We start from the raw sequence: 21,840 nt of genomic DNA, 5'->3' as shown, positions 1-21,840 counted from the left end.
GGGAGAGAAAGAGGGAAAGAAGAGAGTAAGAGAGAGGGAAGAGAGAGAGAACAATTTAACAAATCTTTGGAGAAAGAATTTTACAAAGGAACAACTGATTACAAATTCAATACATAAATTTTATCCATGAGCGAGATTCAGAAGATTTGCATTTTGAAGCAAAAATTTGTATGTTTAAAATATAAGTATAATGGTTTGTTTTTAAGGAAACCTTTTTGGTATTTCACAAACTCATATGAGGCAATGATTTTAATGTTTAAAAAAATTCAGAGGAAAATTTAAAAAGACATCTTTAAAATGCCATAGACAAGGTAGAAATAAGCAACCTCTGTAAATATATTTAACCCTTCAAAAATTTACAAATTACACATTAGAAGTTTTTGAGGACTGACATTTGATCTATTTTAACAACATTTTCCACACTCTGAGTACAAGTTCAGAACTCATCGAGTAAATAAGATTTTCTGCAGCTGTGGTAATAAGAGCAAGGCAGCCCCAGCCACAACAAAGACAAATAGAGGAGTGAGGAGTAAGAACAAGATCACTAGACCTCACTAAACTTTCAAAAAACATTAAAGGAAGAGATGCCAAATTCCATCAAGGGCTAACTACAGCTAATTGAAACATAATAATCACATTAAGAGTTGTTTTGATCCCTCTTTCTTGCTGACTCATACATAAAAGAAATATAACTAATTCGCTGGGCAATAATTTAACATAACTACATTAGTTACTATATTGGATGCTGAAAAATGCAACAGAAAAATATAGCCTGATCCTTTAAATTATAAGTATATTAGGATTTGGGATAAGACAGTCTGAAGTGATAAAAGTTGAATAAAGGAACAGGAGGAGATTAAGAAAATTTAGGGAAATAGAGTTGAAATAAATGAGGAAAATGCATAAGCTATAAGAAGAATATTTATAATGTACAGTGGAATATAGGTGAAAACTTAATCTTACCTGTGAAGAAGAGACTAAGGAAAAAATGCAAGTCTTTTAAGAAGTAATAAATATATTGTGGCCAGAGCGATAGCACAGAGTATAGGGCATTTGCGTTGCATGTAGCCAACCCAGGTTTGAACCCCAGGATCCCATCTGATCCCCCAAGTCTGCCAGGAGCAATTTCTGAGTGCAGAACCAGGAGTAACCACTGAGAGCCTCTGGGTGTGTCTCAAAACAACAACAACAACAAGAAAAGAATAAATAAAAAAAATAAGTCCACCTTTTTTAAAAGAATTTCTCTGGAAAATATCTTAAATCTAGCCCCCAAATTTTGCAATATTATAAGTTATTATTTTTAAGTGTCTGGGTTTAATGTAAAGAACAGTGGAAAAGAAAATGTTTCTCTTAATAATGCATTTTGCTTGGAGAAGTACATTCTATACATACCGTATTTGCCGGCATATAAGACGACTCTTCAACCCATGAGAAACTTCCTAAAAGTCGGGAGTCGTATTATATGCTGGTATACGACATGCTGAAACTTGTTCCAGCTTCAGGGACGAGTGATCCGCACCCCTCTTACTTTTAAGAAGTAACTTACTTTTAAGACTTTAGGAAGTTTTTCATGGGTTGAAGGGTCGTCTTATATGCTGGCAGTAATGTTCAGGGGCCACCAGAATTCCTAAGGCTCTTGTTGGGGAAAGATACTTAGAGGGGGAACATGAGGACCAGGAATAAGCAATTTACATTAGACAGGCTCTTCATTTTATGCTTTCTCACAGTCCCCTAAATCATCTTATGAACATAGATTGCAACATTCTTGGCAAGGCTAGGACATTGCATTAGTATATATGAGCATTTTATTATAATAAATGTCTATTTTATATTTTCTTTCCTAGACAAAATTGTTTCCACCCCTCCTTCTCCTTTCCTTCTCCTCCACCCCACTTTCCTGCTGATCCATACTACTCATCCATATCTTTGTAGCAGTTTAATTTTTAAATATAAAAGCAGATCAAATGAATATTCTTTTCAAAAAATATTTGAGATATTATTAAATAGAACTCAAGTCAAATTTCTAAACACTATATTGATGTCTTAGAATGCTTTTTTAAAGAAAAATAGAAAAATTTCCTAAAGTTAGTTACATTTGCCAAAGTGACGAGGTTAACATTAGCCCAAGGAACAAAAAAATATTGATTTAGAAATCAAAGTGAATATTCTGGCAAAACAGCATTGCTTTAGCATAAGTACTTTAATTTATTTCCATAGACATAACACAAATGTGTCCTTATGTAACCTCATTAATGGAGTTCCAGCTGTTCCCTTTCTGCCGGTTTCATTGACAGTTTGCTTTTTTTGCTTTTCTTAGATTCTTTTAGCCTTTTATGTAAATCTTCTTTTTAATTTTTAGAAAATATAACACTAATTGATAACTACTGTCCTTCATTTTATTTCTCAAAATTGGTGCTATTTTCAGAACTTCTCATTTATTTGAAAAACTGTTTTCTCCCAGAGCACATAAGTATCCACTTAAGGATTAATGTAAAAGGTGGTATTGACAGCAACACATGAGTCTGGAAAAAGTGAACATGTTGGGTTTTTTGTCCATCCTTATCAGTATACAAAGGCATTAAAAATAACAGTGTTTAAAAAAATAAAAGTGTTGGCCTCTGGTTATGATACCGTTTCAATTGTGCCATGTTTCTTAGTTTTTCCCTTTTCCTTTACTATTTTAAGAGTCAGTTATTATATTTTGAAGGGTTTTTATAAAGGATTTATAATAAAGATTGATTGCAAAGTACTTTGAAACCTTTTCATAATAACCACACGGAAGGGTAAATCAGTTTTGTCTCCACGTTCTTTTATAATGTTTCCAAATAGATTACATATTCTAAAAAAGTGTACATGTATTAAAGTTGATTCCTGACTTTAAGGAAAATATTGTTTCAGAATATTGTCCCATACTTCAAGTAAATATAGACTTTTCTTAAAAGTATTCATACAAGCAATAAAAGCTAACTAGACCATTTATGATTATTTTCATTTGTTCTAATTGATGTAAAACGTTCAAATAATGATTAATACATAAGAAACTTAATTTCTAATAAAAATGTATTGAGTAATTTTAAAATAAAATAAAAACTACTGATTTCTGGAAGGAAATTTGATTAGCCTAATTATTCGAGTGCAATATTACATTAATTCCATAAAATACTTGCAAGGTTTCTATTATAGGCATATATAATTTATTAACCATTATAATACACATGATCACATAATTTTTCCCTCCACATATTGTCAATTTAAATTAGTAACATTTTTAGGGTAATATGATTTTTATATGGGTCTTGTATTGTGAACAGTAAAAAAAGGTAATTAAACCTCTTAGATCTAGGATTATTATTTAAGAACAATTTTTAGGAAAAAATAAATATTTCATAGATATAAAAGTAGTTTAAATTTTAGGGGGAAAGTAGGTTCAGTGAAATTTATTTAAGCAGAGAACATAGGCAAATCCTATAATCCCTGTTTTTTAATTTCTCTTGAAAGAGAAAATGGTACCTTTTTACAAATTATTGTAACTGTGGAGCTGACTGAAACAAGTTGGCTTCATAAACAGACTATGTTATCTGGTTTTAATTTGAGGGGGTTGTGGGGATTGCTTGAGGGCCAAATTCAAAGGTGCTCAGGATTTACTTCTTGGCTCTGCACTCAGGAATCATTCCTGGAAGAGCTCAAGAGATCATAAGATTGTATTTTTGTGTTCCTAGGGTATATTCCTAGGAGTGGTATAGCTGGATCATATGGGAGCTCGATTTTCAGTTTTTGGAGGAATCTCCATATCGCTTTCCATAAAGGTTGAACTAGACGGCATTCCCACCAGCAGTGGATAAGAGTTCCTTTCTCTCCACATCCCCGCCAACACTGTTTATTCTCATTCTTTGTGATGTGTGCCATTCTCTGTGGTGTGAGGTGGTATCTCATCGTTGTTTTGATTTGCATCTCCCTGATGATTAGTGATGGGAATGTTGCACTGGTGATGGGTGGTGTTCTTTACATGACTGAAACCCAAACACAATCATGTATGTAATCAAGGTGTTTAAATAAAATTAAAAAAAATTAAAAAAAAAGAGATCATAAGATGTGTGTGTGACACACCCCACAACATGGACTGGAGCGTACTACGAGACTCAGCTTCAGAAGGTCCCCCAACTCAAGGACACTACCTGAACCTATACTGCTGCAAATCATCTCTCAATATCAAATAGACCACAATGTGGGAATAAATATACCCTAGATCTCAATCCCCTCCCCAAGATTGTCTCAAAAGACTTAATGGGATATTTATGTGTTCTTCTATGTATGTTTGCTTGCTAAACATCTATACCTCTTAGTGTTTCTATTTCCAAATGCAAAGTTGACCTCCTCCATTCCTCTTTTTTTTTCCTTTTAATTCTTATTTATTTATTTTATTTTTCTTTGCTTGTTCTGGTTCTGCTTAACACAAAATTCTAGAAGAAAAGTCTATCCTGGGATAAAATAGCTCAGGCCAAAACCAGGGCTCAGAGACTGTAGAGCCTGACATTTCTACACCTTAATCCATCAACAATATAATATGACATCGTTCCTTTTTGCATAGGCACACTAAAAATGGGGAAATTTTTGTATAGAAAGAAGCTATTATCTACTAGGAATAAAAACTCATAAAGTTCATAACACAGGGGCACTTCTCACCCTGAACACTTGTCTTGGGGACTCCACTGGACTGCACGAGATGGGATCTAACCCCAAACCCTGGATCACAACCTTAGTACTGACACAGTTCCCTGCACCAGCACCAGAAACAAAACACCCCCCAGCAGAGTCCCTAATATCACTCTGGCACCAACTTGCTCCAGGCTAAATACATATGACATCCTGACAATGAGAAAACAGCAACAACTTGAAATAAGTGCAGGTTCCCAACCTCATCACCTAAAGGTGACATGAAATCAGAAGACACTCTGCCCTTATACCTGCGCAAAAACCAACATTACTAATTACAGAAGACTGACTGCAATAAGCGTTACTGAGCAGAACTTCTGGAACCATAAAAAAAGACTGTATCCTAGATTTTGTCCTAGGGCCTGTGCAAGACTAAGGTCTCTAATTACAGAAGACTGACCTTGACAATCAAAACTGAGCAGAACATATCTTGGCACCATAAAAAAAAAAAAAAACGAAAACAAAAACAAAACAAAACAAAAACTTGGGGTTCGAAAATGAGCATGGCCACAGCGTATAGAGGATTCCAATACAGTGTGCCTCGAGGATAGATAAACCCTGTATCTCTTAGGCCAAGGGAATTTCCTCTCTAATTTCCCCAATAACTATGCCTATGCGCGCGCGAGCGCGTATGCACACACACACACACACACACACACACACACACACCTTGCCACACCAGCCCTCATACAATTTTTATCTTTTCTTTATTTTTTTTAATTTGGTGTGGTTTTGTTTTTGTTTTTCTCTCCTTTTAAATTTAAATTCATAGCTTCTACACAGGGGCTTATCCCTGCTTTTCTTCTCTTTCTTTTTTTTTTTTCCAGCAGAACCATAGAATATTAGTCAGCTTGTTCTGCTTCATAAATTGAGGAGGAACAAAGTAGATGGTACCAGGGACAAGCATTCTCATGAACATTGAGTGGAAATAATAAAAGATCATCCCTAAAAACCCCAACTAAAAGTCAACGACAATGGAATTAAGAGACCCAAACTACAACAAGCTATACACAAAGGGAACTTGTGACACTAGCAGTTCAGGGTGCTAAGAGTGGAAATAGGGGAAGCATGCTCGGAACAGGGGTGAAGGAAGGAAGGTCAACAATGGTGGTGAGAATTGCCCTAATTCTATATCACTATGTACCTTAAATAGAACTGTGAAAGATTAGTAATTCACATTGATCTCAATAAAAAAAGAAAAAAGAAGTGATGCGGTGTTAGTGGTGGAACCCTGGTCAACGCATACAAGACGAACTCCTTACCCACTGTACTATGGCTCAGGTCCTGGTGTTCATTTTATAGTCATTCGACTCTTCAATCCATGAGATCTGTACCCAAGATCTAAGATAATATCTGATTGAAGGTAATACTGCTGTGGTCAGGATTTTGGTCCAGAATAGATTTACTGTGTGCACCTTGTTCAAAATGAGTTCCAATGTTTCAGTGGTGACGTTTATCATTATTCAGTGGTGAAGTTTATCATTTTGGGATATTGCTCTTGGCTTAGGATATCTCCCCCTCCCTACACACCCACCCACCTCCATTCTACATCTCCCTCTTCCCCGCCAGGGGTCTTCAAACTACGGCCCGCGGGCCACATATAGTATTTATTCCCATTTTGTTTCTTTACTTCTAAATAAGATATATGCAGTGTGCATAGAAATTTGTTCATAATTTTTGTTTATACTATAATCTGGCCCTCCAACAGTCTGAAGGACAGTGAACTGGCCCCCTGTTTAAAAAGTTTGAGGAGCCTGTAGCCTGTGGGTGGCGCTCCTGCCTGAATCTCTCCAGCCTGAAAGCATGATCCAGACTGCCTCTGCCAGTGCCAATAGTGCTCTGTGGGGTCAGCTTTACCACGAGTAAAGACCAAAAGATGATTTGAAGGCAATCAGGCCTGCCAGCCAAAAGCTCCCTTGGCAACCCGTCTGAAATTTCAGCCAAGGAAAATAACTCTGCTTTTTAAACATCAATCCTTCAAGCTCCCTTTCATACTCGATCCTATTAATATAATTCTTTCCTACATGATTATTGAGAATGTATGGTTTTTTCAGATTTCAAAAATGAGGGGCTGGAGCAGTGGCGCAGCACTAGGGCATTTGCCTTGCACACCACAGACTGTGGTTAGATCCCCCAGCATCTCAAATGGCCCCCCAAGCCAGGAGTGATTTCTGAGCGCAGAGCCAGGAGTAAGCCCTGAGTGTCACAGGTTGTGGCCCAAAAACCAAACAAAAACAAAAACAAAAGGGAATTAGCAAGGATTTTGGGAAGCCCACACACCTAAACTTAATTTGAAAGGAAAGGATCTGTGTCAGGATAAATATGACCTTTTATCTATATAACTCTTTATGTTGACTATTTGCATAGATTACACTTTAAAATGCAGGACACAAAGAAAAAAGACATAAAAATAAGACTCTTGCCTTGAAGGTAGTCAACCCTAGTCTCATATCTAGTACCATATATGATTCTACAAGGCCCACCAGTCAGGAGTACTCCCTGAGCACAGCTGGATATGACCCAACCTTAATCCCCTCTCCTCCGCAAAATACAGAGTCCAAAATAAATCTGGGATCTTTCTACTGCTCTTCCTCCCCGATAAAGACCTCCTCCTTCAAAAAGAAGAGAAATTGAGAACAGAGCCCAAGTCTCAAACGACAGTTTATGAAATGATTATTCCCATGATGTATATTCAACTAAAAACACTTGCCAACTAACACTGTGCTACAATTGTATTATTCTTCTAACACATATGTTCTATTTTTTTCTCTTGAAAAGAGGAGAAACAAATGCAAAGGTGGAATATAATCTAACAGTCATTTAAGAATAGTGAAATATATGTCCTGTTTGTACAGCAATTTCTAGCCATTTTATGATGAAAGCACCTTCTAATAAATTTCACGATGTCCTATTTCCACTGGCAAAATAAGTACACTGTGTTTATTTATGTGGCTTTCCACTTAGTTTAAGACCAATAATACCAATAAGAAAATTTAATACCAATAAGAAAATTAAGAACCCTCAAAGAAAAAACTACTTTTGTTAAGTAAAAATACAGATACAATTTCCAATTTTTTAAAAGGAAGGTCAAATGTAATAACCACTGCTCTCCAGATAGAAGGGATGTATCCTATTATTATCAAGCTTATTATTTTAATTAAAGATGATATTATGGGGCCAGAGTGGTGGTGTAAGCGGTAGGGTGTTTGCCTTGCATGTTTCAATCTAGGATGGACCGTGGTTCAATACCCCAGTATCCCATATGATCCCCCAATCCAGGAGCAATTTTTAAGCGCATAGCCAGAAGTAATCACTGAGCATCACTGGTTGTGCCAAAAAACCAAAACCAAACAAACAAACAAAAAAGATGATATTAGGGGTCGGAGAGATAGCATGGAGGTAAGGCATTTGCCTTTCATGCAGGAGGTCATCGGTTCGAATCCCGGTGCCCCATATGGTCCCCCGTGCCTGCCAGGAGCAATTTCTGAGACTGGAGCCAGGAATAACCCCTGAGCACTGCCGGGTGTGACCCAAAAACCACAAAAAAAAAAAAAAAAAAAAAGATGATATTAAAAATCTTGTTTAATTTTACAGATAAACTTCTTTCTGCGGAGCCAGCCCAGAGACACCAAGGATCATAATCTCTCCATGACCCACACCCGGTAAGATGCCCCAACCCAACTAATGTGGGGCCGGTTCCTGCCATGTGATTGGGCACCCAGAAACAATATAAAGGACTGCTGCACTGCTCTCTGCCTTCTTTCTGCGGGAGCCAGCCCAGAGATACCAAGGATCATAATCTCTCCAGGACCTACACCCAGTAAGATGTCCCCAACCAACTAGTGTGGGGCCGATTCTTGCATGTGATTGGGCACCCAGAGACTTTATAAAGGACTGCTGCCCTGCTCTTTGCCTTCTTTTGTGGAGCCAGCCCAGAGACATCAAAGATCATAATCTCTCCAGGACCCATACCCAAGAAGTGCAGACGCTCTGCGATCGCACCTATCTTTTTTCTGTTTGTTTGTTTGTTTGTTTGTTTTTCGGGTCACACCCATTGATGATCAGGGGTTACTCCTGGCTAAGCACTCAGAAATTGCTCCCCTGAACCCCACTTCTCCACATCGTAAAAAGCAATCTACAACCTTAACAATGGGGAAATTTTGCAGTACAACCTCATGTTTAAAGAATCCAGATGGCTGCTCTGATAATCCAAAAAGTACCAAACAGTTAGGCATCCTCTCAAACAAGATGTTTAGAGTAGAATTAGGGATAATACTCAGGTAGCTCAAAAAAAAAAAAAAAAAAAAAAGCATTGCTAGACTTGAATAATAAGCATCCCGAGGATTTGATGATTGAAATTAGAAATTGTCACTCTGAAATAAATGTTCTGAAAAACTCGGCTTATGAATTGAAAACCTCAAGGGAGAACCTCTCCACTGGAATAATGGCAGCTGCAAATGGGGTCAGTGAGCCAGATGATGAGATGCCGAACAACTCCATACAACAGAAGAGATTGGAAGAGTACTTTAAACCAAATGATCAGACAATGTCTAAACTACTCAAAGAATGTGAACTGATGAAAATAGAAGTCTTTGAGAAACTCAACAGAAAAAACATAGGAATCAATAAAGTCCCAGAAACTCAGAACAACAATATTAAGAGGAGTTTGAGAAAGAGGAACAGGAAGAGGAGGAAGAAGAAATTTAAGAAGAATAAGGCAAAGAAGAGTAAGAAAAATAAGGCAAAGAAGAGTAAGAATAAGTGAAGAGGAGTAAGAAGAATATTGTGAAAAATAGTAAGAGGAGGAAGACAAAAAGGATTCATCCTTTTCTTCTGAAAAAGAAGAGGAGGAAGGAGAGTAAGAAGAGGACAAAGAATAGTAGGAAAAGAAGAAAAAGAAGAGGAAGAAAAGGAGGAAGAAGAGTAGAAGGAAGAAGAAAAAGAAGAGGAAGAAGAGAAGGGGAAAAAGAAAAAGAAGAGAAGAAAGAAGACAAGAAAAAAGGAAGAAGGGAAAGAAGAACAAGAAGAAAATGGAGAAGAGGAGAAAGAAAAAGAAGAGGAAGAAGTAGAAGAGGAGGAGGAAGAAGAATAAGAGAAAATGGAAGAAGAGTCTACAGCCATACCACCCTGAATGTACCTGATCTTGTCTGATCTCAGAAAGAGGAAGAAAAGAATCTTCAATCTTTCAATGGATTCAATGGATTGAAAATTTATTTTTAATTTCTCTTCTTATAATAGTGCCTTTGTTTAAACACCGTGAATATGACATGTTTGTAGTTGATTTTCAGTTAAAAAATTTTAAAAAATACACAAGGTGACACTGGTGGTGGGATTGGGGTTGAAAAATTGTACATCTAAAACTTAATTATGAATAAAAATAAATAAAATAAATTTATAGATAAAAAATCAAATTTAATAAAAAACAAATCCAATAACAGAGCGAAAAAGGTCAGAAGAACTCCTGGCTCTAGTACCTGAGTTTTTTGTGGCCCAAAAACCAAAAAAAAAAAAAAGAAGAAGAAAGAAAGAAAGGAAAGAAAGAAAGAAAGAAAGAAAGAAAGAAAGAAAGAAAGAAAGAAAGAAAGAAAGAAAGAAAGAAAGAAAGAAAGAAAGAAAGAAAGAAAGAAAGAAAGAAAGAAAGAGAGAAAGAAAGAGAGAGAGAGAAAGAAAGAGAGAGAGAGAAAGAAAGAAAGAAAGAAAGAAAGAAAGAAAGAAAGAAAGAAAGAAAGAAAGAAAGAAAGAAAGAAAGAAAGAAAGAAAGAAAGAAAGAAAGAAAGAAAGAAAGAAAGAAAGAGAAAGAAAGAAAGAAAGAGACCTAATCTTACTAATATTGATGTAAAACCAAACATGAAAGGAAGAAAATAAAACCAATAAAAACACTCTCTAGCTCCAGCAATGTGCACTTTATATACATAGCAGAGGGAACCATATTGCTATTCTTTCAAAGGGCATAAAATGTCCTTGCCTCATGCTTGTTGGGCACAAGACCTTGGCAAATAAAAGAAGCAGCCATTCTAACCTTCTGTACAAATGAAATGACAGGAACTTTCAACTTCTTTAACCCAGACCCACATGCAGACAAGAAGATATTGAAATATATCCAAGTGTAAGTAAGAATTCTTTATTCTAAATAATTACGAGGCAAAAAGCTGGCCTCCACTCACTTCCTAAATACTTTAGCAAATGGTCTGTATAGGTTTTATATTACAGAATCAAATATTTTACCTAAAAAGTACAGTAGTTAATTGAGACTAAACACTAGTTCTTAATTAATGTCTTTTTGTTGCTTTTATCCTTGTTAACAGTCTATTGGTTTCATTGTTTGTTTGATTTTTGGTCCTTAATAAAAAACAGAACTACCAATCTGCTGAAAGTATGGAGTCATTCCCTACCAAACCAATGTTCCAAATGTAACCCCATCTGCTTGATACTTTGACATTTTAGGTCTGGAAAAGCACAGGGTGAAAGATGGCAAAGAACAGGGAAATTTTAGTTCAAAAGTGCAACAGTTCACTTAGAGCAGAGCTTTAGGAAAGCAGAATCCAAAACCACTGTGACTAATACATTTTTTTCAGATGTATTAAGTAGAAAGTCGCTGAAGCAAAGACAGACAAGTGGTGAACAAAATTGGCTCTTACAATGGCTCTTCAGGATTCTGGTGCAATGCCCAAAGATTATTTTCATAACTGGACAAGAATGATAGATTGCAAACGTATAACTCATTGGCAAGATAATACTTTCTAAAAATAGTATTTTCTACTGAGATATCAACCCAAAAAAAATGGATATGAGCATCACACCAACTGCTTCTCTGGACAGAATGCACCTGTTTAAAAAAATTAAAGTCTAAAGAATTGGTTCTCCTATTTCACATCCCTGTGACGTTTTCAACTATAATATTACAATACTAATAACTAACAAAGTTAAATAAATTTCAAAAGTATATCAGATGTTCATATTCCAGACCAAATAAATTTTTCTGGAAAAATAAAGTCTAAATTTTAAAAGGATAGCTAGAAAACTCAAGGGAAAGGGTTGATATAAAGTATGTGATAATTGCTTAAAAATAACTCATTTGGGGCCAAAAAAATTAGTACAGAGGTTAAGGCATCTGCCTTAAATGTGACCAAATCTTTTTAGGTCCCCTACTTGAAATGGTCCCCTGAAACAATACTGGGTGTGAACCCCAAGCACAGATCTAGTAATAGTCTTTGAACTCAGGTGTGACCCAATTCTCCCTCAAAAAAAAATGTACTTTAGTGTTCAACTTTGCATATGTGAAGTCTTGGATAGATTTGACCCCCAGTACTACACAAAAATCTGAGATGCTCTGGTCCCCCATATAAGATGGGATCATATATGCATATAACTTACACAAATCTTAACAAATACTTTAAATCATCTCTAAATTATTTATAGTCCCTAATACATTTTAATAATATATAGTTATGATACTTCTTTTAGCATATTGACAAGAATAATATCTGGATATACTCCAAACAGACTACCATCTATATTAGTAAAGTTAAACATTGTCCTAACTATATAGTATGTATTTCTTTTTTTTTTTATTTAAACGCCTTGATTACATATATGATTGTGTTTGGGTTTCAGTCATAAAAGAAACACCACCCATCACCAGTGCAACATTCCCATCACCCATGACCCAAATCTCCCTCCTCCCCACCCGACCCCTGCCTGTACTCTAAACAGGCTCTGCATTTCCCTCATATATTCTCAATATTAGGACAGTTCAAAATGTAGTTATTTCTCTAACTAAACTCATCACTCTTTGTGGTGAGCTTCCTGAGGTGAGCTGGAACTTCCAGCTCTTTTCTCTTTTGTGTCTGAAATTTATTATTGCAGGAATGTCTTCATTTTTCTAAAACCCATAGATGAGTGAGACCATTCTGCGTTTTTCTCTCTCTCTCTCTGACTTATTTCACTCAGCATAATAGATTCTGTGTACATCCATGTATAGGAAAATTTCATGACTTCATCTCTCCTGACAGCTGCATAATATTCCATTGTGTATATGTACCACAGTTTCTTTACCCATTCGTCTGTTGAAGGGCATCTTGGTTGTTTCCAGAGTTTTGCTATGGTAAATAGTGCTGCAATGAATATAGGTGTAAGGAAGGGATTTTTTGTATTGTATTTTTGTGTTCTTAGGGTATATTCCTAGGAGTGGTATAGCTGGATCGTATGGGAGCTCGATTTCCAGTTTTTGGAGGAATCTCCATATTGCTTTCCATAAAGGTTGAACTAGACGGCATTCCCACCAGCAGTGGATAAGGGTTCCTTTCTCTCCACATCCCCGCCAGCACTGTTTGTTCTCATTCTTTGTGATGTGTGCCATTCTCTGTGGTGTGAGGTGGTATCTCATTGTTGTTTTGATTTGCATCTCCCTGATGATTAGTGATGTGGAGCATTTCTTCATGTGTCTTTTGGCCATTTGTATTTCTTCTTTGTCAAAGTGTCTGTTCATTTCTTCTCCCCATTTTTTGATGGGGTTAGATGATTTTTTCTTGTAAATTTCTGTCAGTGCCTTGTATATTTTAGAGATTAGCCCCTTATCTGATGGGTATTGAGTGAATAGTTTCTCCCACTCAGTGGGTGGCTCTTGTATCCTGGGCACTATTTCCTTTGAGGTGCAGAAGCTTCTCAGCTTAATATATTCCCATCTGTTAATCTCTGTTTTCACTTGCTTGGAGAGTGCAGTTTCCTCCTTGAAGATGCCTGTAGTCTCAATGTCCTGGAGAGTTTTGCCTATGTGTTGTTCTATATATCTTATGGTTTGGGGTCTGATATCGAGGTCTTTAATCCATTTGGATTTTACCTTCGTACATGATGTTAGCTGGGGGTCTAAGTTTAATTTTTTGCAAGTGGCTAGCCAGTTGTGCCAACACCACTTGTTGAAGAGGCTTTCCTTGCTCGATTTAGGATTTCCTGCTCCTTTATCAAAAATTAGGTGATTGTATGTCTGGGGAACATTTTCTGAGTATTCAAGCCTATTCCACTGATCTGAGGGTCTGTCCTTATTCCAATACCATGCTGTTTTGATAACTATTGCTTTGTAGTAAAGTTTAAAGTTGGGGAAAGTAATTCCTCCCATATTCTTTTTCCCAATGACTGCTTTAGCTATTCTAGGGTGTTTATTGTTCCAAACAAATTTCAAAAGTGCCTGATCCACTTCTTTGAAGAATGTCATGGGTATCTTTAGAGGGATAGTGTTGAATCTGTATAATGCCTTGGGGAGTATTGCCATTTTGATGATGTTAATCCTGCCAATCCATGAACAGGGTATGTGTTTCCATTTCTGCATGTCCTCTCTTATTTCTTGGAGCAGAGTTTTATAGTTTTCTTTGTATAGGTCCTTCACATTTTTAGTCAAGTTGATTCCAAGATATTTGAGTTTGTGTGGCACTATTGTGAATGGGGTTGTTTTCTTAATGTCCATTTCTTCCTTATTACTATTGGTGTATAGAAAGGCCATTGATTTTTGTGTGTTAATTTTGTATCCTGCCACCTTGCTATATGAGTCTATTGTTTCTAGAAGCTTTTTGGTAGAGTCTTTAGGGTTTTCTAAGTAGAGTATCATGTCATCTGCAAACAGTGAGAGCTTGACTTCTTCCTTTTCTATCTGGATTCCCTTGATATCTTTTTCTTGCCTAATCGCTATAGCAAGTACTTCCAGTGCTATGTTGAATAGGAGTGGTGAGAGAGGACAGCCTTGTCTTGTGCCAGAATTTAGAGGGAAGGCTTTTAGTTTTTCTCCATTGAGGATAATATTTGCCACTGCCTTGTGGTAGATGGCCTTAACTACATTGAGAAAGGTTCCCTCCATTCCCATCTTGCTGAGAGTCTTGATCAAGAATGGGTGTTGGACCTTATCAAATGCTTTCTCTGCATCTATTGATATGATCATGTGGTTTTTATTTTTCTTGTTATTGATGTTGTGTATTATGTTGATAGACTTACGGATGTTAAACCATCCTTGCATTCCTGGGATGAAACCTACTTGATCGTAGTGGATGATATTCTTAATGAGGTATTGAATCCTATTTGCCAGGATTTTGTTGAGGATCTTTGCATCTGCATTCATCAGCGATATTGGTCTGTAATTTTCTTCTTCGTAGCATCTCTGTCTGCTTTAGGTATCAGGGTGATGTTGGCTTCATAAAAGCTATTTAGGAGTGTTTCCACTTGTTCAATTTCATGAAAGAGTCTTGCCAGGATTGGTAGTAGTTCCTCTTGGAATGTTTGATAGAATTCATTAGTGAATCCATCTGGGCCTGGGCTTTTGTTTTTGGGCAGACTTTTGATTACCATTTTTATTTCATCAATGGTGATGGGGGTGTTTAGATATGCTACATCCTCTTCCTTCAACCGTGGAAGATTATAAGAGTCCAAGAGTTTATCCATTTCTTCCAGGTTCTCATTTTTAGTGGCGTAGAGTTTTTCAAAGTAGTTTCTGATTACCCTTTGAATTTCTGTCATATCGGTAGTGATCTCTCCTTTTTCATTCCTAATACGAGTTATCAAGTTTCTCTCTCTCTCTTTCTTTCTTAGGTTTGCCAGTGGTCTATCAATCTTGTTTATTTTTTCAAAGAACCAACTTCTGCTTTCGTTGATCTTTCGGACTGTTTTTTGGGTTTTCACTTCGATGATTTCTGCTCGCAGCTTTGTTATTTCCTTCTGTCTTCCTATTTTTGGGTTCTTTTGTTGAGTACTTTCTAGTTCTATTAGCTGTGTCATTAAGCTACTCAGGTAAGCTCCTTCTTTCTTCCTGATGTGTGCTTGCAAAGCTATAAATTTTCCTCTCAGTACTGCTTTTGCTGTGTCCCATAAGTTCTGATAGTTTGTGTCTTTATTGTCATTTGTTTCCAGGAACCTTTTGATTTCCTCCTTGATTTCATCTCGGACCCACTGGTTATTGAGTATGAGGTTGTTTAACTTCCAGGTGTTAAAGTTTTTCTTCTGAGTCTCTTTGGAATTCACAAATAATTTCAGAGCCTTGTGGTCAGTGAAGGTAGTCTGCAAAATTTCTATCCTCTTGATCTTATGGAGGTATGTTTTATGTGCCAGCATGTAGTCTATCCTGGAGAATGTCCCATGTACATTGGAGAAGAATGTGTATCCAGGTTTCTGGGGATGGAGTGTCCTATATATATCCACTAGGCCTCTTTCTTCCATTTCTCTCCTCAGGTCTAGTATATTCTTGTTGGGTTTCAGTCTGGTTGATCTATCCAGTGTTGACAAAGCAGTGTTGAGGTCCCCCACAATTATTGTGTTGTTATTGATATTGTTTTTCAGATTTGTCAACAGTTGTTTTAAATACTTTGCTGGCCCCTCATTTGGTGCATATATGTTTAGGAGAGTTATTTCTTCCTGCTCTACATACCCCTTGATTAATATAAAATGTCCATCTTTGTCCCTTACAACCTTCCTGAGTATAAAGTTTGCATTATCTGATATTAGTATGGCCACTCCAGCTTTTTTATGGGTGTTGTTTGCTTGGAAAATTTTTCTCCAGCCTTTTATTTTGAGTCTATGTTTGTTCTGACTATTCAGGTGCGTTTCTTGTAGGCAGCAGAAGGTTGGATTGAGTTTTTTGATCCATTTAGCCACTCTGTGTCTCTTGACTGGTGCATTTAGTCCATTGACGTTGAGAGAAAGAATTGTCCTGGGATTTAATGCCATCTTTATATCGAAATTTGGTGTGTTTTTTGGTTAGTCTTGTTTTAAATTAGGTCTTTCAGTATTTCTCTTAAGACTGGTTTTGAGTCTATAAAGTTTTTGAGCTGTTTTTTGTCTGTGAAACCATGTATTCTTCCGTCAAACCGGAAAGTGAGTTTTGCTGGGTAGAGTATTCTAGGTGAAGCATTCATTTCATTCAGTCCTGTCACAATATCCCACCACTGCTTTCTGGCATTGAGTGTTTCTGGTGACAGGTCTGCTGTAAATCTCAAGGATGCTTGCTTGAATGTAATTTCCCCTTTTGATCTTGCTGTTTTCAGAATTCTGTCTCTATCTGTGGGATTTGTCATTATGACTAGGATGTGTCTTGGGGTGGTTTTTCTGGGGTCTCTTTTGGTTGGTACTCTTCGAGCATGCAGGATTTGATCACATATATTCTTTAGCTCTGGAAGTTTCTCTTTAATGATGTTCTTGACCGTTGATTCTTCCTGGAAATTTTCTTCCTGGGTCTCTGGGACTCCAATGATTCTTAAGTTGTTTCTGTTGATCTTATCATAGACTTCTATTTTCATCTGTTCCCATTCTTTGACTAATTTTTCCATTGTCTGTTCATTTGCTTTAAGTTTTTTTTCCAATTTCTCCTGCTGTATGGAATTGTTATGTATCTCATCTTCCACAGCACCAAGTCTATTCTCAGCTTCTTATACCCTGTCCCAGAGCTTATACATTTTGTCATTCACTTCGTTTACTGATTTTTTCAGGCCTGTTATTTGACATGTTATTTCAGTTTGGAGTTTTGTGATTTCTGTCTTCATATTTTCTTGATTATTATTAGTGTTCTGTTCCACTCTATCCATGGTTTTTTGGAGGTCTTTGAGCATCTTCTATATTGCTACTCTAAAGTCCTTATCTGAGAGGTTGATTAGTTGGTTGGTCATTAACTGGTCATCAGAATTGTCATCTTCATTCTCTATGTCTGATGCTGGCCTGCGTTGTTTCCCCATTGTCACACTTGTATTGTGGGTTTTTCTACGTGTTGTGGTGGTATTCATTGGTTATATGATGCAGGCAGCACACTTCTCTGGCTCCGCCATTTCTGGATGGGCCTGCTTGCCTCCAAGGTAGGGGAGTCCTCCGTGGATGAAGCCTCACACAGGATCAAATCTTAGGCCCGAGCACGCAGCAGAGAAGACAGTCTGGAGAGAAGTTCTTGCTTCTGTGATCCAACACAGTTCTTAGTGTGTTTTTTTTTTCTTCTTGTGATGGTGTTATTTTTTTAGAAAGAGCGCAGTGCTGTATAGCGAAGTGGAGCTAAGTGCCTTCTGGAGCCTCTTTTCAGCCCACTCTCAAGAGGTTCACGCAACAGGATTGTAGAGAGACACAGACAGGCACCACTCACAGTTTTTCACAGTCGGGCCCCACTGGACAGGCGTAGTTTTCACTTGCTTGCTTGGCAGCTTCAGAATGCTGTATTTTTGGGGTCGCTTCCCAGGACTCTGAGGAGAGTTGCTGGATAGCTTCAGTTTTTGGGGGGTTTGCTTCCCAGGGCTCTGAGGTGAGCTTCCAGAGTTCAGGAAAGACAGAGAAGAGTAGGACAGGGCTTTCTTCAGGTCCTCAGTTTCCTCAGAAGGAACACAGCCTGGTGCAGACTCTGCAGGTAGAGCAATCAGCACTCTGCCTGGCAACCCCCACATCCAGCCATTTCTTTCTCACTCACCGGCTCACTGGGTAGCTTCCGAATGTAGTTTCTTTGGGGTTCACTTCCCAGGGCTGAGGAGAGCTTCCAGAGTTCAGGAAAGACAGAAAAGAGTAGGACAGGGCTCCCTTCAGGTCCTCAGTTTCCTCAGAAGAAGCACAGCCGGGTGGAGACTCTGCAGGTAGAGCAATCAGCACTCTGCCTGGAAACCCCCATATCCAGCCATTTCTTACTCACTCACTGGCCTATAGTATGTATTTCTATCAGTAGTTGGTTGAATCCAAAGATGCAGAACTAAAGAGATAGCAGGCCAATACAATTTTAGTATATTCAGAGTTGTATAACAATTGACATATCAGTTATTAAAAAAAAACTTCATTGCAACTTACAGTTTTTCACTATCACTTTCCCTCCCACCAGCTAAAATCACACTCCTAAAATCACAGTTCTAGGAAATCAACAGTCTCCTTTCTCTCTCTATAGAATTTACCTATTCTAATTACATATAAATAGAATCTCATGAAAGGTGTTTTGTTGACTTAATTACTCTTAAGATACTATTTTTAAACTTCTTTTACATAATAGCATGACACTAATCAATTATTAACTGACTTTTAATATAATAATTAATTTTAAGTGGTAGGTATCTCATTTTTTAGGATCTGTTAAATTTTTTAATTACATAGTAATTGTAAGTTGTTGCACATTAATTTTATAAGTGAAGGAAGAATTCTATCATATGATAAAGTTTTTAGCTAATAAATTTATTCTAAATAAAGGGCGCTAAATGAAATAGCTATTCACCATTATTATTATTATCACCATGGTTTACAGTACTACTAATGATAGTTTCATGAATGTAATCATGCATATGTATAACCCTCATACCTTCCACCAGTGCTTCCCTCTACCAATGTCTCAGGGTCCCTGAAACACTCACTCAGCCCTTACCCAATCAATCTCTTGCTGCCATGGTAAATAGTTTTGTAGACCATTTCTCCAGTTTTGTTGCCTTTGGCCTTTGTTAACTGAAGCACTGTTCACAATAGCCAAAAATTAGAAACAGCTCAGGTGTTCAAGAACAGATGAGTGGATACAGAAACTAAGGGATATATACACAATGAAATACTACTTAATTATAAGGTTTTACTTTTATAAACTTTTATAAAGTTAAAAATATCAAGTATCTTTTTCTATGATCATTTGTATATTTTCTTCAGTGAAATGACTATTCATATCCTGTGTTTATTTTTTTTTTTTTTTGATTTTTGGGTCACACCTGGTGACGCTCAGAGGTCACTCCTGGCTGTGCACTCAGAAATCTCTCCTGGCTTGCGGGACCATATGGGATGCCGGGGGATTGAACAGCAGGTCTGTCCTAGGTCAGCAGCTACATGCAAGGCAAACGCACTAGGACTGTGCCAAGGCTCTGGCCCCCCTGTGTTCATTTTCTAACAATGTTATATAACTTAAATGTTTGATTTGTTGGAATCATATTTATGATCAAGAGGCAATCCATTATTTAAATTATTTTAAAGATAATCTATCTACTCTGAGGATTGTATTTTTACTTTTTTGAAAAAGTGCTTTGATTCAACACCAAAGTTTTTCATTATGATAAAGTTCAATTTTTTGTTTCTCATACTTTTGGCAATGTATCTAAGAAACTATTTTCAATCTTAGACTATGAAAGTTTATGATTATTTATTTTCCTAAGAGTTTCAGCACTTGAGTATTTCTTTAATACATATCATGTTCATTTATATGTATAATATGAAGTTATTCATCTTTGTTCTTTTCAAATAAGCATCTAGTTGTTCTAGCACCATTTGTTGAAAGGACTTGTCTTTACTCACTGAGTGGTTTTGGCGCTCTTGTTGACTGTAAACATGTAAATTAATTTCTCAGCTCTTTATTCTATTATTTAGGCATATATAAATATGTATACATATATATCCATCTGCCAGTACTATACTCTTTTGACAACTGTTGCTTAAGAAAAACTTTAATTTAAAAAATGTGAAGTCCTCAGACTTTGAATTTTTCAGATTTTTGGGGTTCTTCCAGTTTTTATATGTATTTTGGGATCAAGATGTCAGGTTCTACACAGAAACCAGCTGAATTTCTGATAAATTATTAAGAGTTATAGTTATATTGATTATCTTAAATATATATCTATTTAGAAAGTATTGACATCTTAAGAAATTTTAGTTTTCTAATCTGTGAGCATCTGATGATGCCTTTCTTCTTATTTCAAAATATTTTATAGCTTTCACAGTATTGATTTGCACTTATTTTGTTGATTTTTTTATTTTTCTGCCATTATGAATTGAGGTTTTTTTGTAATGCCATTTTTGAATTGTTCATTGCAAGTGTCTAAAATATATATTATGCAATTGGTATGCTTTGTGGATTTTATATAGTTAATTTGTGTGCTACAACTATCTACTGTTATTTCTCACATTTTAAGCATCTCCTTTTGCATATTCTATATACATGATTACTCTTCTTAAATAAAGATCTCTTGTTTTAGAAGAGGAGAAGTGCCCACTCAGTATGCCAGTGTGCAAGGCGAGCACTTTACCTATGTGCTATATCTTCAGGACACATTTTGTTTTCTTCTTCTTCTTCTTCTTCTTCTTCTTCTTCTTCTTCTTCTTCTTCTTCTTCTTCTTCTTCTTCTTCTTCTTCTTCTTCTTCTTCTTCATCTTCTTCTTCCTTCTTCTTCCTTCTTCTTCATCTTCTTCTCCTCCTCCTTCTTCGTTTTCTTCCTTCTTCATCGTCTTCTTCTTCCTTCTTCCTTATTCTTCTCCTCCTCCTTCTCCTCCTCTTCCTCCTCCTCTTCCTCTTCTTTTCTTCTTCTTCATCTTCTTCCTTCTTTTTCTTCTTTGTTGTCTTCTTCTTTCTTCTTCCTTCTTCTCCTCCTCCTCTTCTTTCTCCTATTTCTCCTCCACTTCCTCCTCCTCTTCCTCTTCTTTTCTTCTTCTTTTCTTCTTCTCTTCTTTTCTTCTTCTTCTTTTCTTCTTCTTCTTCTTCTTCTTCTTCTCCTCCTCCTCTCCTCCTCCTCCTCCTCCTCCTCCTCTTCTTCTTCTTCTTCTTCTTCTTCTTCTTCTTCTTCTTCTTCTTCTTCTTCTTCTTCTTCTTCTTCTTCTTCTTTTTCTTCCTCTTCTTCTTCTTTGCACACCTAGTGATACTCAGGGGTTTCTCCTGGTATGAGCTCAGGAATCGCTCCTGGCTTGGGGAACCATAAGGGATGCCAGGATTGCCCTACCACTGTGCTATTGCTCCAGCCCCACATTTTACTTCTTATACATAACAAAATATTTAGCCTAAGTTGAAAGAATTGAATATAGTTGATCTGTAGGAATATAGTTCATCCAGATAAAAGAACTAATTATCAGGCCAGAGAGATAGCATGGAGGTAAGGCATTTGCCTTTCATGAAGATGGACGGTGGTTCGAATCCCAGCCTCCCATATGGTACCCTGAGCCTGCCAAGAGCAATTTCTGAGAGTAGAGCCAGGAGTAAGCCCTGAGTGCTTCTGGGTGTGTCCCAAAAACCATCCCCCCCCCCCAAAAAACTAATTATCTAGAAGATCTTTCTGCCAATATCATCTCTTTTTTTTTTTTTTTTTTTTTGGTTTTTGGCCACACCCAGTGACGCTCAGGGCTTACTCGTGGCTATGCGCTCAGAAATTGCTCCTGGCTTGGGGGACCATATAGGAAGCTGGG

The sequence above is a fragment of the Suncus etruscus genome, chromosome 16, assembly GCF_024139225.1.
Source record: "Suncus etruscus isolate mSunEtr1 chromosome 16, mSunEtr1.pri.cur, whole genome shotgun sequence".
NCBI lineage: Eukaryota > Metazoa > Chordata > Mammalia > Eulipotyphla > Soricidae > Suncus > Suncus etruscus.
The sequence above is the reverse complement of the archived record's forward strand: the minus strand, read 5'-3'. Positions refer to the sequence as shown.